Source organism: Lycorma delicatula, chromosome 6, assembly GCF_047948215.1.
Source record: "Lycorma delicatula isolate Av1 chromosome 6, ASM4794821v1, whole genome shotgun sequence".
NCBI classification, from domain to species: Eukaryota; Metazoa; Arthropoda; class Insecta; order Hemiptera; family Fulgoridae; genus Lycorma; species Lycorma delicatula.
The window spans coordinates 52,830,154-52,848,043 of NC_134460.1; the positions used below are offsets into that span (position 1 = coordinate 52,830,154).

Consider the following 17,890-nt stretch of genomic DNA (forward strand, 5'->3'; position numbering starts at 1 on the left):
AACAGCCGAACGCGCTAACCGTTTGCGCCACGGAGACTTGTTTTATCGCATATATTGTAATTTATTTCAGTGTTTTTAATAATAGAATTATTTAAAATATATTAGAAAATGCAAAATAGATCGTCCCCGGGTGGGCTTGAACCACCAACCTTTCGGTTAACAGCCGAACGCGCTAACCGTTTGCGCCACGGAGACTTGTCTTATCATGTAAATTATAATTTATTTCAGTGTTTTTAATAATAGAATTATTTAAAATATATTAGAAAATGCAAAATAGATCGTCCCCGGGTGGGCTTGAACCACCAACCTTTCGGTTAACAGCCGAACGCGCTAACCGTTTGCGCCACGGAGACTTGTTTTATCGTGTGAATTATATCTTCTTTCAATAATTTCAATTATAAAAATACGTGAATATACATTAAAAAGTGCAAAATAGTTCGTCGCCGGGTGGGCTTGAACCACCAATCTTTCGGTTAACAGCCGAACGCGCTAACCGTTTGCGCCACGGAGACTTGTTTTATCGCATATATTGTAATTTATTTCAGTGTTTTTAATAATAGATTTATTTAAAATATATTAGAAAATGCAAAATAGATCGTCCCCGGGTGGGCTTGAACCACCAACCTTTCGGTTAACAGCCGAACGCGCTAACCGTTTGCGCCACGGAGACTTGTTTTATCGCATATATTGTAATTTATTTCAGTGTTTTTAATAATAGAATTATTTAAAATATATTAGAAAATGCAAAATAGATCGTCCCCGGGTGGGCTTGAACCACCAACCTTTCGGTTAACAGCCGAACGCGCTAACCGTTTGCGCCACGGAGACTTGTTTTATCGCATATATTGTAATTTATTTCAGTGTTTTTAATAATAGAATTATTTAAAATATATTAGAAAATGCAAAATAGATCGTCCCCGGGTGGGCTTGAACCACCAACCTTTCGGTTAACAGCCGAACGCGCTAACCGTTTGCGCCACGGAGACTTGTTTTATCGTGTGAATTATATCTTCTTTCAATAATTTTAATTATAAAAATACGTGAATATACATTAAAAAGTGCAAAATAATTCGTCGCCGGGTGGGCTTGAACCACCAATCTTTCGGTTAACAGCCGAACGCGCTAACCGTTTGCGCCACGGAGACTTGTTTTATCGCATATATTGTAATTTATTTCAGTGTTTTTAATAATAGAATTATTTAAAATATATTAGAAAATGCAAAATAGATCGTCCCCGGGTGGGCTTGAACCACCAACCTTTCGGTTAACAGCCGAACGCGCTAACCGTTTGCGCCACGGAGACTTGTTTTATCGCATATATTGTAATTTATTTCAGTGTTTTTAATAATAGAATTATTTAAAATATATTAGAAAATGCAAAATAGATCGTCCCCGGGTGGGCTTGAACCACCAACCTTTCGGTTAACAGCCGAACGCGCTAACCGTTTGCGCCACGGAGACTTGTTTTATCGCATATATTGTAATTTATTTCAGTGTTTTTAATAATAGAATTATTTAAAATATATTAGAAAATCCAAAATAGATCGTCCCCGGGTGGGCTTGAACCACCAACCTTTCGGTTAACAGCCGAACGCGCTAACCGTTTGCGCCACGGAGACTTGTTTTATCGCATATATTGTAATTTATTTCAGTGTTTTTAATAATAGATTTATTTAAAATATATTAGAAAATGCAAAATAGATCGTCCCCGGGTGGGCTTGAACCACCAACCTTTCGGTTAACAGCCGAACGCGCTAACCGTTTGCGCCACGGAGACTTGTTTTATCGCATATATTGTAATTTATTTCAGTGTTTTTAATAATAGAATTATTTAAAATATATTAGAAAATCCAAAATAGATCGTCCCCGGGTGGGCTTGAACCACCAACCTTTCGGTTAACAGCCGAACGCGCTAACCGTTTGCGCCACGGAGACTTGTTTTATCGCATATATTGTAATTTATTTCAGTGTTTTTAATAATAGAATTATTTAAAATATATTAGAAAATGCAAAATAGATCGTCCCCGGGTGGGCTTGAACCACCAACCTTTCGGTTAACTGCCGAACGCGCTAACCGTTTGCGCCACGGAGACTTGTTTTATCGCATATATTGTAATTTATTTCAGTGTTTTTAATAATAGAATTATTTAAAATATATTAGAAAATCCAAAATAGATCGTCCCCGGGTGGGCTTGAACCACCAACCTTTCGGTTAACAGCCGAACGCGCTAACCGTTTGCGCCACGGAGACTTGTTTTATCGCATATATTGTAATTTATTTCAGTGTTTTTAATAATAGAATTATTTAAAATATATTAGAAAATGCAAAATAGATCGTCCCCGGGTGGGCTTGAACCACCAACCTTGCGGTTAACAGCCGAACGCGCTAACCGTTTGCGCCACGGAGACTTGTTTTATCGCATATATTGTAATTTATTTCAGTGTTTTTAATAATAGAATTATTTAAAATATATTAGAAAATCCAAAATAGATCGTCCCCGGGTGGGCTTGAACCACCAACCTTTCGGTTAACAGCCGAACGCGCTAACCGTTTGCGCCACGGAGACTTGTTTTATCGCATATATTGTAATTTATTTCAGTGTTTTTAATAATAGATTTATTTAAAATATATTAGAAAATGCAAAATAGATCGTCCCCGGGTGGGCTTGAACCACCAACCTTTCGGTTAACAGCCGAACGCGCTAACCGTTTGCGCCACGGACACTTGTTTTATCGCATATATTGTAATTTATTTCAGTGTTTTTAATAATAGAATTATTTAAAATATATTAGAAAATGCAAAATAGATCGTCCCCGGGTGGGCTTGAACCACCAACCTTTCGGTTAACAGCCGAACGCGCTAACCGTTTGCGCCACGGAGACTTGTTTTATCGCATATATTGTAATTTATTTCAGTGTTTTTAATAATAGAATTATTTAAAATATATTAGAAAATCCAAAATAGATCGTCCCCGGGTGGGCTTGAACCACCAACCTTTCGGTTAACAGCCGAACGCGCTAACCGTTTGCGCCACGGAGACTTGTTTTATCGCATATATTGTAATTTATTTCAGTGTTTTTAATAATAGATTTATTTAAAATATATTAGAAAATGCAAAATAGATCGTCCCCGGGTGGGCTTGAACCACCAACCTTTCGGTTAACAGCCGAACGCGCTAACCGTTTGCGCCACGGAGACTTGTTTTATCGCATATATTGTAATTTATTTCAGTGTTTTTAATAATAGAATTATTTAAAATATATTAGAAAATCCAAAATAGATCATCCCCGGGTGGGCTTGAACCACCAACCTTTCGGTTAACAGCCGAACGCGCTAACCGTTTGCGCCACGGAGACTTGTTTTATCGCATATATTGTAATTTATTTCAGTGTTTTTAATAATAGAATTATTTAAAATATATTAGAAAATGCAAAATAGATCGTCCCCGGGTGGGCTTGAACCACCAACCTTTCGGTTAACAGCCGAACGCGCTAACTGTTTGCGCCACGGAGACTTGTTTTATCGCATATATTGTAATTTATTTCAGTGTTTTTAATAATAGAATTATTTAAAATATATTAGAAAATCCAAAATAGATCGTCCCCGGGTGGGCTTGAACCACCAACCTTTCGGTTAACAGCCGAACGCGCTAACCGTTTGCGCCACGGAGACTTGTTTTATCGCATATATTGTAATTTATTTCAGTGTTTTTAATAATAGAATTATTTAAAATATATTAGAAAATCCAAAATAGATCGTCCCCGGGTGGGCTTGAACCACCAACCTTTCGGTTAACAGCCGAACGCGCTAACCGTTTGCGCCACGGAGACTTGTTTTATCGCATATATTGTAATTTATTTCAGTGTTTTTAATAATAGAATTATTTAAAATATATTAGAAAATGCAAAATAGATCGTCCCCGGGTGGGCTTGAACCACCAACCTTTCGGTTAACAGCCGAACGCGCTAACCGTTTGCGCCACGGAGACTTGTTTTATCGCATATATTGTAATTTATTTCAGTGTTTTTAATAATAGAATTATTTAAAATATATTAGAAAATGCAAAATAGATCGTCCCCGGGTGGGCTTGAACCACCAACCTTTCGGTTAACAGCCGAACGCGCTAACCGTTTGCGCCACGGAGACTTGTTTTATCGCATATATTGTAATTTATTTCAGTGTTTTTAATAATAGAATTATTTAAAATATATTAGAAAATCCAAAATAGATCGTCCCCGGGTGGGCTTGAACCGCCAACCTTTCGGTTAACAGCCGAACGCGCTAACCGTTTGCGCCACGGAGACTTGTTTTATCGCATATATTGTAATTTATTTCAGTGTTTTTAATAATAGATTTATTTAAAATATATTAGAAAATGCAAAATAGATCGTCCCCGGGTGGGCTTGAACCACCAACCTTTCGGTTAACAGCCGAACGCGCTAACCGTTTGCGCCACGGAGACTTGTTTTATCGCATATATTGTAATTTATTTCAGTGTTTTTAATAATAGAATTATTTAAAATATATTAGAAAATGCAAAATAGATCGTCCCCTGGTGGGCTTGAACCACCAACCTTTCGGTTAACAGTTGAACGCGCTAACCGTTTGCGCCACGGAGACTTGTTTTATCGCATATATTGTAATTTATTTCAGTGTTTTTAATAATAGAATTATTTAAAATATATTAGAAAATGCAAAATAGATCGTCCCCGGGTGGGCTTGAACCACCAACCTTTCGGTTAACAGCCGAACGCGCTAACCGTTTGCGCCACGGAGACTTGTTTTATCGTGTGAATTATATCTTCTTTCAATAATTTCAATTATAAAAATACGTGAATATACATTAAAAAGTGCAAAATAGTTCGTCGCCGGGTGGGCTTGAACCACCAATCTTTCGGTTAACAGCCGAACGCGCTAACCGTTTGCGCCACGGAGACTTGTTTTATCGCATATATTGTAATTTATTTCAGTGTTTTTAATAATAGAATTATTTAAAATATATTAGAAAATGCAAAATAGATCGTCCCCGGGTGGGCTTGAACCACCAACCTTTCGGTTAACAGCCGAACGCGCTAACCGTTTGCGCCACGGAGACTTGTTTTATCGCATATATTGTAATTTATTTCAGTGTTTTTAATAATAGAATTATTTAAAATATATTAGAAAATGCAAAATAGATCGTCCCCGGGTGTGCTTGAACCACCAAACTTTCGGTTAACAGCCGAACGCGCTAACCGTTTGCGCCACGGAGACTTGTTTTATCGCATATATTGTAATTTATTTCAGTGTTTTTAATAATAGAATTATTTAAAATATATTAGAAAATCCAAAATAGATCGTCCCCGGGTGGGCTTGAACCACCAACCTTTCGGTTAACAGCCGAACGCGCTAACCGTTTGCGCCACGGAGACTTGTTTTATCGCATATATTGTAATTTATTTCAGTGTTTTTAATAATAGATTTATTTAAAATATATTAGAAAATGCAAAATAGATCGTCCCCGGGTGGGCTTGAACCACCAACCTTTCGGTTAACAGCCGAACGCGCTAACCGTTTGCGCCACGGAGACTTGTTTTATCGCATATATTGTAATTTATTTCAGTGTTTTTAATAATAGAATTATTTAAAATATATTAGAAAATCCAAAATAGATCGTCCCCGGGTGGGCTTGAACCACCAACCTTTCGGTTAACAGCCGAACGCGCTAACCGTTTGCGCCACGGAGACTTGTTTTATCGCATATATTGTAATTTATTTCAGTGTTTTTAATAATAGAATTATTTAAAATATATTAGAAAATGCAAAATAGATCGTCCCCGGGTGGGCTTGAACCACCAACCTTTCGGTTAACAGCCGAACGCGCTAACCGTTTGCGCCACGGAGACTTGTTTTATCGCTTATATTGTAATTTATTTCAGTGTTTTTAATAATAGAATTATTTAAAATATATTAGAAAATCCAAAATAGATCGTCCCCGGGTGGGCTTGAACCACCAACCTTTCGGTTAACAGCCGAACGCGCTAACCGTTTGCGCCACGGAGACTTGTTTTATCGCATATATTGTAATTTATTTCAGTGTTTTTAATAATAGAATTATTTAAAATATATTAGAAAATGCAAAATAGATCGTCCCCGGGTGGGCTTGAACCACCAACCTTTCGGTTAACAGCCGAACGCGCTAACCGTTTGCGCCACGGAGACTTGTTTTATCGCATATATTGTAATTTATTTCAGTGTTTTTAATAATAGAATTATTTAAAATATATTAGAAAATCCAAAATAGATCGTCCCCGGGTGGGCTTGAACCACCAACCTTTCGGTTAACAGCCGAACGCGCTAACCGTTTGCGCCACGGAGACTTGTTTTATCGCATATATTGTAATTTATTTCAGTGTTTTTAATAATAGAATTATTTAAAATATATTAGAAAATCCAAAATAGATCGTCCCCGGGTGGGCTTGAACCACCAACCTTTCGGTTAACAGCCGAACGCGCTAACCATTTGCGCCACGGAGACTTGTTTTATCGCATATATTGTAATTTATTTCAGTGTTTTTAATAATAGAATTATTTAAAATATATTAGAAAATGCAAAATAGATCGTCCCCGGGTGGGCTTGAACCACCAACCTTTCGGTTAACAGCCGAACGCGCTAACCGTTTGCGCCACGGAGACTTGTTTTATCGCATATATTGTAATTTATTTCAGTGTTTTTAATAATAGAATTATTTAAAATATATTAGAAAATCCAAAATAGATCGTCCCCGGGTGGGCTTGAACCACCAACCTTTCGGTTAACAGCCGAACGCGCTAACCGTTTGCGCCACGGAGACTTGTTTTATCGCATATATTGTAATTTATTTCAGTGTTTTTAATAATAGAATTATTTAAAATATATTAGAAAATCCAAAATAGATCGTCCCCGGGTGGGCTTGAACCACCAACCTTTCGGTTAACAGCCGAACGCGCTAACCGTTTGCGCCACGGAGACTTGTTTTATCGCATATATTGTAATTTATTTCAGTGTTTTTAATAATAGAATTATTTAAAATATATTAGAAAATCCAAAATAGATCGTCCCCGGGTGGGCTTGAACCACCAACCTTTCGGTTAACAGCCGAACGCGCTAACCGTTTGCGCCACGGAGACTTGTTTTATCGCATATATTGTAATTTATTTCAGTGTTTTTAATAATAGAATTATTTAAAATATATTAGAAAATGCAAAATAGATCGTCCCCGGGTGGGCTTGAACCACCAACCTTTCGGTTAACAGCCGAACGCGCTAACCGTTTGCGCCACGGAGACTTGTTTTATCGCATATATTGTAATTTATTTCAGTGTTTTTAATAATAGAATTGTTTAAAATATATTAGAAAATCCAAAATAGATCGTCCCCGGGTGGGCTTGAACCACCAACCTTTCGGTTAACAGCCGAACGCGCTAACCGTTTGCGCCACGGAGACTTGTTTTATCGCATATATTGTAATTTATTTCAGTGTTTTTAATAATAGAATTATTTAAAATATATTAGAAAATCCAAAATAGATCGTCCCCGGGTGGGCTTGAACCACCAACCTTTCGGTTAACAGCCGAACGCGCTAACCGTTTGCGCCACGGAGACTTGTTTTATCGCATATATTGTAATTTATTTCAGTGTTTTTAATAATAGATTTATTTAAAATATATTAGAAAATGTAAAATAGATCGTCCCAGGGTGGGCTTCAACCACCAACCTTTTGGTTAACAGCCGAACGCGCTAACCGTTTGCGCCACGGAGACTTGTTTTATCGCATATATTGTAATTTATTTCAGTGTTTTTAATAATAGATTTATTTAAAATATATTAGAAAATCCAAAATAGATCGTCCCCGGGTGGGCTTCAACCACCAACCTTTTGGTTAACAGCCGAACGCGCTAACCGTTTGCGCCACGGAGACTTGTTTTATCGCATATATTGTAATTTATTTCAGGGTTTTTAATAATAGAATTATTTAAAATATATTAGAAAATCCAAAATAGATCGTCCCCGGGTGGGCTTGAACCACCAACCTTTCGGTTAACAGCCGAACGCGCTAACCGTTTGCGCCACGGAGACTTGTTTTATCGCATATATTGTAATTTATTTCAGTGTTTTTAATAATAGAATTATTTAAAATATATTAGAAAATGCAAAATAGATCGTCCCCGGGTGGGCTTGAACCACCAACCTTTCGGTTAACAGCCGAACGCGCTAACCGTTTGCGCCACGGAGACTTGTTTTATCGCATATATTGTAATTTATTTCAGTGTTTTTAATAATAGATTTATTTAAAATATATTAGAAAATGCAAAATAGATCGTCCCCGGGTGGGCTTGAACCACCAACCTTTCGGTTAACAGCCGAACGTGCTAACCGTTTGCGCCACGGAGACTTGTTTTATCGTGTGAATTATATCTTCTTTCAATAATTTCAATTATAAAAATACGTGAATATACATTAAAAAGTGCAAAATAGTTCGTCGCCGGGTGGGCTTGAACCACCAATCTTTCGGTTAACAGCCGAACGCGCTAACCGTTTGCGCCACGGAGACTTGTTTTATCGCATATATTGTAATTTATTTCAGTGTTTTTAATAATAGAATTATTTAAAATATATTAGAAAATGCAAAATAGATCGTCCCCGGGTGGGCTTGAACCACCAACCTTTCGGTTAACAGCCGAACGCGCTAACCGTTTGCGCCACGGAGACTTGTTTTATCGCATATATTGTAATTTATTTCAGTGTTTTTCATAATAGAATTATTTAAAATATATTAGAAAATGCAAAATAGATCGTCCCCGGGTGGGCTTGAACCACCAACCTTTCGGTTAACAGCCGAACGCGCTAACCGTTTGCGCCACGGAGACTTGTTTTATCGCATATATTGTAATTTATTTCAGTGTTTTTAATAATAGAATTATTTAAAATATATTAGAAAATCCAAAATAGATCGTCCCCGGGTGGGCTTGAACCACCAACCTTTCGGTTAACAGCCGAACGCGCTAACCGTTTGCGCCACGGAGACTTGTTTTATCGCATATATTGTAATTTATTTCAGTGTTTTTAATAATAGAATTATTTAAAATATATTAGAAAATGCAAAATAGATCGTCCCCGGGTGGGCTTGAACCACCAACCTTTCGGTTAACAGCCGAACGCGCTAACCGTTTGCGCCACGGAGACTTGTTTTATCGCATATATTGTAATTTATTTCAGTGTTTTTAATAATAGAATTATTTAAAATATATTAGAAAATCCAAAATAGATCGTCCCCGGGTGGGCTTGAACCACCAACCTTTCGGTTAACAGCCGAACGCGCTAACCGTTTGCGCCACGGAGACTTGTTTTATCGCATATATTGTAATTTATTTCAGTGTTTTTAATAATAGAATTATTTAAAATATATTAGAAAATCCAAAATAGATCGTCCCCGGGTGGGCTTGAACCACCAACCTTTCGGTTAACAGCCGAACGCGCTAACCGTTTGCGCCACGGAGACTTGTTTTATCGCATATATTGTAATTTATTTCAGTGTTTTTAATAATAGATTTATTTAAAATATATTAGAAAATGCAAAATAGATCGTCCCCGGGTGGGCTTGAACCACCAACCTTTCGGTTAACAGCCGAACGCGCTAACCGTTTGCGCCACGGAGACTTGTTTTATCGCATATATTGTAATTTATTTCAGTGTTTTTAATAATAGAATTATTTAAAATATATTAGAAAATGCAAAATAGATCGTCCCCGGGTGGGCTTGAACCACCAACCTTTCGGTTAACAGCCGAACGCGCTAACCGTTTGCGCCACGGAGACTTGTCTTATCATGTAAATTATAATTTATTTCAGTGTTTTTAATAATAGAATTATTTAAAATATATTAGAAAATGCAAAATAGATCGTCCCCGGGTGGGCTTGAACCACCAACCTTTCGGTTAACAGCCGAACGCGCTAACCGTTTGCGCCACGGAGACTTGTTTTATCGCATATATTGTAATTTATTTCAGTGTTTTTAATAATAGAATTATTTAAAATATATTAGAAAATCCAAAATAGATCGTCCCCGGGTGGGCTTGAACCACCAACCTTTCGGTTAACAGCCGAACGCGCTAACCGTTTGCGCCACGGAGACTTGTTTTATCGCATATATTGTAATTTATTTCAGTGTTTTTAATAATAGAATTATTTAAAATATATTAGAAAATGCAAAATAGATCGTCCCCGGGTGGGCTTGTACCACCAACCTTTCGGTTAACAGCCGAACGCGCTAACCGTTTGCGCCACGGAGACTTGTTTTATCGCATATATTGTAATTTATTTCAGTGTTTTTAATAATAGAATTATTTAAAATATATTAGAAAATGCAAAATAGATCGTCCCCGGGTGGGCTTGAACCACCAACCTTTCGGTTAACAGCCGAACGCGCTAACCGTTTGCGCCACGGAGACTTGTTTTATCGCATATATTGTAATTTATTTCAGTGTTTTTAATAATAGAATTATTTAAAATATATTAGAAAATGCAAAATAGATCGTCCCCGGGTGGGCTTGAACCACCAACCTTTCGGTTAACAGCCGAACGCGCTAACCGTTTGCGCCACGGAGACTTGTTTTATCGCATATATTGTAATTTATTTCAGTGTTTTTAATAATAGAATTATTTAAAATATATTAGAAAATGCAAAATAGATCGTCCCCGGGTGGGCTTGAACCACCAACCTTTCGGTTAACAGCCGAACGCGCTAACCGTTTGCGCCACGGAGACTTGTTTTATCGCATATATTGTAATTTATTTCAGTGTTTTTAATAATAGAATTATTTAAAATATATTAGAAAATGCAAAATAGATCGTCCCCGGGTGGGCTTGAACCACCAACCTTTCGGTTAACAGCCGAACGCGCTAACCGTTTGCGCCACGGAGACTTGTTTTATCGCATATATTGTAATTTATTTCAGTGTTTTTAATAATAGAATTATTTAAAATATATTAGAAAATGCAAAATAGATCGTCCCCGGGTGGGCTTGAACCACCAACCTTTCGGTTAACAGCCGAACGCGCTAACCGTTTGCGCCACGGAGACTTGTTTTATCGCATATATTGTAATTTATTTCAGTGTTTTTAATAATAGAATTATTTAAAATATATTAGAAAATGCAAAATAGATCGTCCCCGGGTGGGCTTGAACCACCAACCTTTCGGTTAACAGCCGAACGCGCTAACCGTTTGCGCCACGGAGACTTGTTTTATCGCATATATTGTAATTTATTTCAGTGTTTTTAATAATAGATTTATTTAAAATATATTAGAAAATGCAAAATAGATCGTCCCCGGGTGGGCTTGAACCACCAACCTTTCGGTTAACAGCCGAACGCGCTAACCGTTTGCGCCACGGAGACTTGTTTTATCGCATATATTGTAATTTATTTCAGTGTTTTTAATAATAGAATTATTTAAAATATATTAGAAAATGCAAAATAGATCGTCCCCGGGTGGGCTTGAACCACCAACCTTTCGGTTAACAGCCGAACGCGCTAACCGTTTGCGCCACGGAGACTTGTCTTATCATGTAAATTATAATTTATTTCAGTGTTTTTAATAATAGAATTATTTAAAATATATTAGAAAATGCAAAATAGATCGTCCCCGGGTGGGCTTGAACCACCAACCTTTCGGTTAACAGCCGAACGCGCTAACCGTTTGCGCCACGGAGACTTGTTTTATCGCATATATTGTAATTTATTTCAGTGTTTTTAATAATAGAATTATTTAAAATATATTAGAAAATTCAAAATAGATCGTCCCCGGGTGGGCTTGAACCACCAACCTTTCGGTTAACAGCCGAACGCGCTAACCGTTTGCGCCACGGAGACTTGTTTTATCGCATATATTGTAATTTATTTCAGTGTTTTTAATAATAGATTTATTTAAAATATATTAGAAAATGCAAAATAGATCGTCCCCGGATGGGCTTGAACCACCAACCTTTCGGTTAACAGCCGAACGCGCTAACCGTTTGCGCCACGGAGACTTGTTTTATCGCATATATTGTAATTTATTTCAGTGTTTTTAATAATAGAATTATTTAAAATATATTAGGAAATGCAAAATAGATCGTCCCCGGGTGGGCTTGAACCACCAACCTTTCGGTTAACAGCCGAACGCGCTAACCGTTTGCGCCACGGAGACTTGTTTTATCGCATATATTGTAATTTATTTCAGTGTTTTTAATAATAGAATTATTTAAAATATATTAGAAAATCCAAAATAGATCGTCCCCGTGTGGGCTTGAACCACCAACCTTTCGGTTAACAGCCGAACGCGCTAACCGTTTGCGCCACGGAGACTTGTATTATCGGCTAAATTATAATTTATTTCAAGGTTTTTAATTACTTTTTATTACAAAATTATGTTACTATTTTAGAAAAATGCAAAATAGATCGTCCCCAGGTTGGGTTGAACCACCATCCTTTCGGTTAACATCCGAACATCCGGGCTCTAACCGTTTGCTGGTTGATGCCGAACCGGGGACATTCTATTTTGCATTTTCTTATCAACTTTTCTTGATAAGAAAATATAATTAAAAACCTTGAAATAAAATTATGATTTATTCAATAATACTAATTTCCATGGCGCAAACGGTTAGCGCGTTCGGTTTTTAATCGAAATGTTGGTAGTTCAAGACTATTCATATTCTGATCAGGATTACATTTATTGTGTTGTGGATGAGTCTTTATTAAATTATATAGAATTTTTTTTGTGTTAAAGATATATTGTTATAGTTGAATTTAGTTCGTTTAATGTAATTGTTCATTCATTAAGATATTTTATTTAAACTTGTTTTTTCTCAGTTTTAAATCTTTGCTATTCTTTAATTAGTATGATATGATGTTTTATTAATAATTAAATAAGTAATATTACATTTTTTACGACCTCTATCATTTGTTAACGTTTTAAAAGTTTTGGTAAATACGTTTACCAATTGAAGTAACACTTTTTTCTCTTTTCATAATTAAAGATATTTAATTAAATTCACTCATTTATTTATTGTATTTAGTTTTTTTTTTTTTTTTTGTATAACCATAAAATTGATTTTTTTTTGTGCAGAAATATATAAATCTTGTGTTGTCGTGTGAGAAACCCTTTAAGCTGTATTAAGCTGTTTGAATCATCTCATTATTTTTTGCGGTCGCTGGAAGTTCCTTTTGTGTGCCGAGTAACGCGAACGATAGATTTTTGCCTTACACAATTGATATTGTAGCGTAGAATACCAGTCATCATAATAATGCGGGGGATGTTTTAACTTCCCCCTGCTTTTTACCATCACCGGTCGGTCGCAATGAGCATCATCGAATCTTGTGGGAATGCATTAAAAGGGGGTTGAATGTTGAAAATGTATTTTTGGTATAACGGTTAGAGGGTGTCGCGATGTAATTCCAGACAAAATATCATCGGAAGAGAGTGAAAAAGACATTTGATCCACCCTGAACGTTCTGGGACTAGTGGCTGGTGTCTTCTTTCCACTTAATGATCCATTATCCACCCCTTGATAATCGTTCATGTAGCTGCCTCTGATAAAAAGCCTTCTTCTATTTTCTTTCATTATATTAAACACCCTAAAGCTATGTTGCCTCCGTATTGATGAAGAATAGGGTAGGGTAGACCGTGCTACACTTTGCGGATCGGGTGGTAACGTTACCTACACAAGACCTATTTCATTTTATCAACGTTGATTATCTTCAAATTTTATTATAATAGCAATACGATGTATTTTAAATCTATTTTTACCCTGCCATTTAAAAGAAAGAAAACTTTTATTTACGTATAATAAATGGATTTTGTAATGAAATTATCTTAATGGGTTTATTTTTAAAAAGATCTTTAAAATATTTACGGTATTAAAATTGCCGTTTTTCTTCCTAAAGTATTACAAGTTAAGTATACATAAATTACTTTTATGTATAAATTAACATCTTTTTTATTTATGGATTTATTTTTTATTTTTAAACCGTACGAAAAGAAGAGAGACTCAATTGAGTTCATTTAAAATAATTTATAAAATAAGTACCTCTCTGCTCATTAAAAAATTTACTTTTTCATGAAAATCATATTTTAATGTTATTTGAATAAAATTTTTAATATGCACAACGAAACAAAAAATGTTCAAGCATTAAAAATCTAAATAAGATTTATTTTTTTTGGGAGGAGAGAAGAAATATGATGAAATTTTATGGTAATACTTTATTAAAAGTTTAACTAAAAAACGTTTTTAAAAAATTAAATAATTGATATTTTTTAAAGTTGGATCGGCTACCCCACCGCTAGTATTACACCTAATTCTTTTTTAAAAATAGCTTTATATCAACGCAAATATTTTTAGAGCCTTAGAACGAAAATTTTTTGATTTGTGGTACAAAGGTTTTTCTTAGTTTTATGTATATTTTTGGAGTCGTTTGCATTACGCTTTGCCTAGGAATGCTTAAAAAAATTCGGTTAAAAATATGCAATAAAATAATTATTTCTTTTTTAGGCTATTTCTTTTAAATGGTAATATATGAATGTACACACGTATGTATTGAGCAAAAGATAAAGTGGGGATGGAGTTATTATTGCAAAATTTTGGGAAAATTGACCTCAAAGAAACTTACTATTCCACCCCCTTGTGTGACTCCAAACCGTTTACTAACATAACAAATTTTGCTCTATAAACACAGATCTCTGTGCCAAATTTCATCAAAATGTGTTTGATGAAACTTCAAAGCCGACAATGCACGTATATACGTTATTCCCACTTTTTTGAGATCCCTGGGTCATAAAACATCGAGAATTGCAAAAAAAAGTCATACTCCATTTTTTGACTGATTACCATACTTTCCCCGAGCTTTTTAATCTTTACATGAAACTAGCAGTTAATGATGTTAAAGAACAATTTAGATTCGGAGTAACAGTACAAGGTGAAAAGATAAAAAGATGCTACGATTTGCTGATGATATAGTAATTCTAGCTGAGAGTAAAAAAGATTTAGGAGAAACAATGAACGGCATAGATGAAATCCTACGCAAGAACTATCGCATGAAAATAAACAAGAACAAAACAAAAGTAATGAAATGTAGTAGAAATAACAAAGATGGACCACTGAATGTGAAAAAAAGGAAGAGAAAAGATTACGGTAGTAGAAGAGTTTTGTTATTTGGAAAGTAGAATTACTAAAGATGCACGAAGCAGGAGCGATATAAAATGCCGAATAGCACAAGCGAAACGAGCCTTCAGTAAGAAATATAATTTGTTTACATCAAAAATTATTTTAAATATAGGAAAAGATTTCTGAAAGTATATGTTTGGAGTGTCGCTTTATATGGAAGTGAAACTTGGAGTATCTGAGAAGAAAAGTTACTCCAAAAGCTTTTGAAGATACTCCTTAGAAGCTTTTGAAATGTAGTGATATAAGAGAATGTTAAAAATCAGATGGGTGGATAAAGTGACAAATGAAGAGGTATTGCGGCAAATAGATGAAGAAAGAAGCATTTGGAAAAATATAGTTAAAAGAAGAGACAGACTTATAGGCCACATACTAAGGCATCCTGGAATAGTCGCTTTAATATTGGAAGGACAGGTAGAAGGGAAAAATTGTGTAGGCAGGCCACGTTTGGAATACATAAAACAAATTGTTAGGGATGTAGGATGTAGGGGTATACCGAAATGAAACGACTAGCACTAGATATGGAATCTTGGACAGCTGCATCAAACCAGTCAAATGACTGAAGACAAAAAAAAAACCATACTTTCCTTCTTGCACCGTAGCTCTGGAGCTTTGATGCCAAGAAAGTAAAAATGTTTAAAATTTAACAGAAAATTTCTAAATTACCTTTCCATAAAGGAAAAACTTAATTCAAATTATATTTTTATTTAGTTTAGTCAGATATAATTCGTATTGAATTGTATCAGAATTTTTTTTGATTTTGATAAAAAAAAATGTATATATTTATTTAGCTTGAATTAATTTTAGTTAATTTAACAAACATGCTATTTAACATAACCGAACACAATAAAACATCGTTATTATCAACGTTACATCAAAATGTTTGATATAATAGGATTAATATCGACTGTTAATTGATATCGATAAAGAGTTTGTATCTTAGAATGAATTCGTTAAGAATGCGATGAGCTTTATTCAAATCTGCTTGGAATTTGCAAAAATAGCAGTTTTCAAGGGAACGTTACTTCAATAAACGTACATTTAATATTCTTCTATGTTTTTACTTACTTGTACGAAGCAAAGGAAGGAAGTATTGTGATCTCGTAAAATGTTAGATTTCAACGAAAATATCCATTTTGACTAGTTTCGGCGTGACTTCGTCTGTACATACGTATGTACGTACTAGTTGTGCTCCTCCCCTTTTAATTGCAATCGACTGAACCAAAAGTGTCCAAAAAAAGCCCAAAATCCCCAAAAATTTGGATTTTGGACTTTTTCCTAATGCAATAATGAGACCTCATTGAGAACTTTTCAACGATATATCATAAGGGGTACTTTTTTGGTTTTGTGTTTCAAATAATTTAATCGCGATCTCTGGTTTGTTACAATTCTTCTGATCTTAATTTGTGTACACGTTCTAGTTTTCACTAGTTTTCAAATTTTCTCCATATTCATCATCCTCTCAATGTTTTTATTCTTTTCTTGGTCTTAACGTTTTCTTCCTGTTTGTATTTATCATGTTTTCTTAATTTTTTATTTCTTCTTTGGTTTTAACATTTTCTTCCCATTTATTATTTTTTTTTGTGTGCAGCATTTTCTTTGTTTTTTCCTCTTTATAACTTTTTTTTAATTTAAATATATTGATTTAAAATAATTATTAACCTCTGATTATTGAAAAAGATTTATAATAAAAAAAATATGAAAAAATCACAAGTTATTAGTGAAATAACATTTTATATACTTATAAAAATGTGTATATATGTCAGGCGTACAAGGTAGTCATGTACTTTCTACCTCAGTTTTGTTTTATTGTCTTTCATATTTAATTTATATTTTATTTTAATGAAAATTAATGATTGATTTTTTGTTTTTTTTTCAGGTACGTTAAGGTGTATCTTGTATCATGAAATTAATTATTTTTTACTTACGTTTTGTCAGTATTAAATATTTATTTTTTTATTAGTTGTAAATTAATCAATCTTATATAAAATTTTAATTTAAAATATAATGTATAATTAATTTTTTTATTATGTTTTTTTATGAACTATTAAAATTAATCATTAGATTTTAACTTTAAGTCTTACCAAGATAATTTAACATGTATGCAATAAATTTAAATAACAAGCTAATTACAGCTTGTATTGTAAACATAAATTTGTATGAAGTTTATTTTAATTTAATTAGATATTCTACATCTAGGTACAATTATAATTATTTTCACATGTAGCTCTACTTTAAAATATAATGTACAAAACAGCTAAAAACAAGTTTGTAATTATTTAATTTCGTTTTACAGATTTTATCGTTCGTGTATGTCATATTAAGTTAAATGTAATTTATATTTGTTGTATGTGTAGTTTTTGTTTTATAATTTACTATGAATTTTCTTTTTAACGATTGGGTATTTAAATTTAAAAAAAAATATTTACATGTATTTTTTGTTGAAAACATGATTATTACTCACTTTAATCTTGTTAGTTAATATTTCATCTAAAATATGAGTATTTTTGTAATTGAAAAAACATTTTCAATTCTACATGTTGGTAATGGACTATTAGTTAATATTCCTTTTTATTAGCCCTTTAAGCTAGCTAATCTATCAACTAAGAACAGAAAAATTTCAAATACTACATATTCCTGGTATAAAACAGAGTAATTCTAAATGATAGCCTC

General features: G+C 34.5%; 1 protein-coding gene and 1 non-coding gene across 2 annotated transcripts in view; one reads left to right on the forward strand and one right to left on the reverse strand.

The window, feature by feature from the left end:
- The window catches only part of LOC142326860 (roundabout homolog 2-like), a 1,022,566-nt gene that overhangs the window by 334,953 nt on the left and 669,723 nt on the right, over positions 1-17,890 (forward strand). The window lies entirely within an intron of this gene.
- Positions 6,445-6,518, reverse strand: TRNAN-GUU (transfer RNA asparagine (anticodon GUU)). Its single transcript has one exon. It is a non-coding gene; the product is annotated as a tRNA-Asn (tRNA).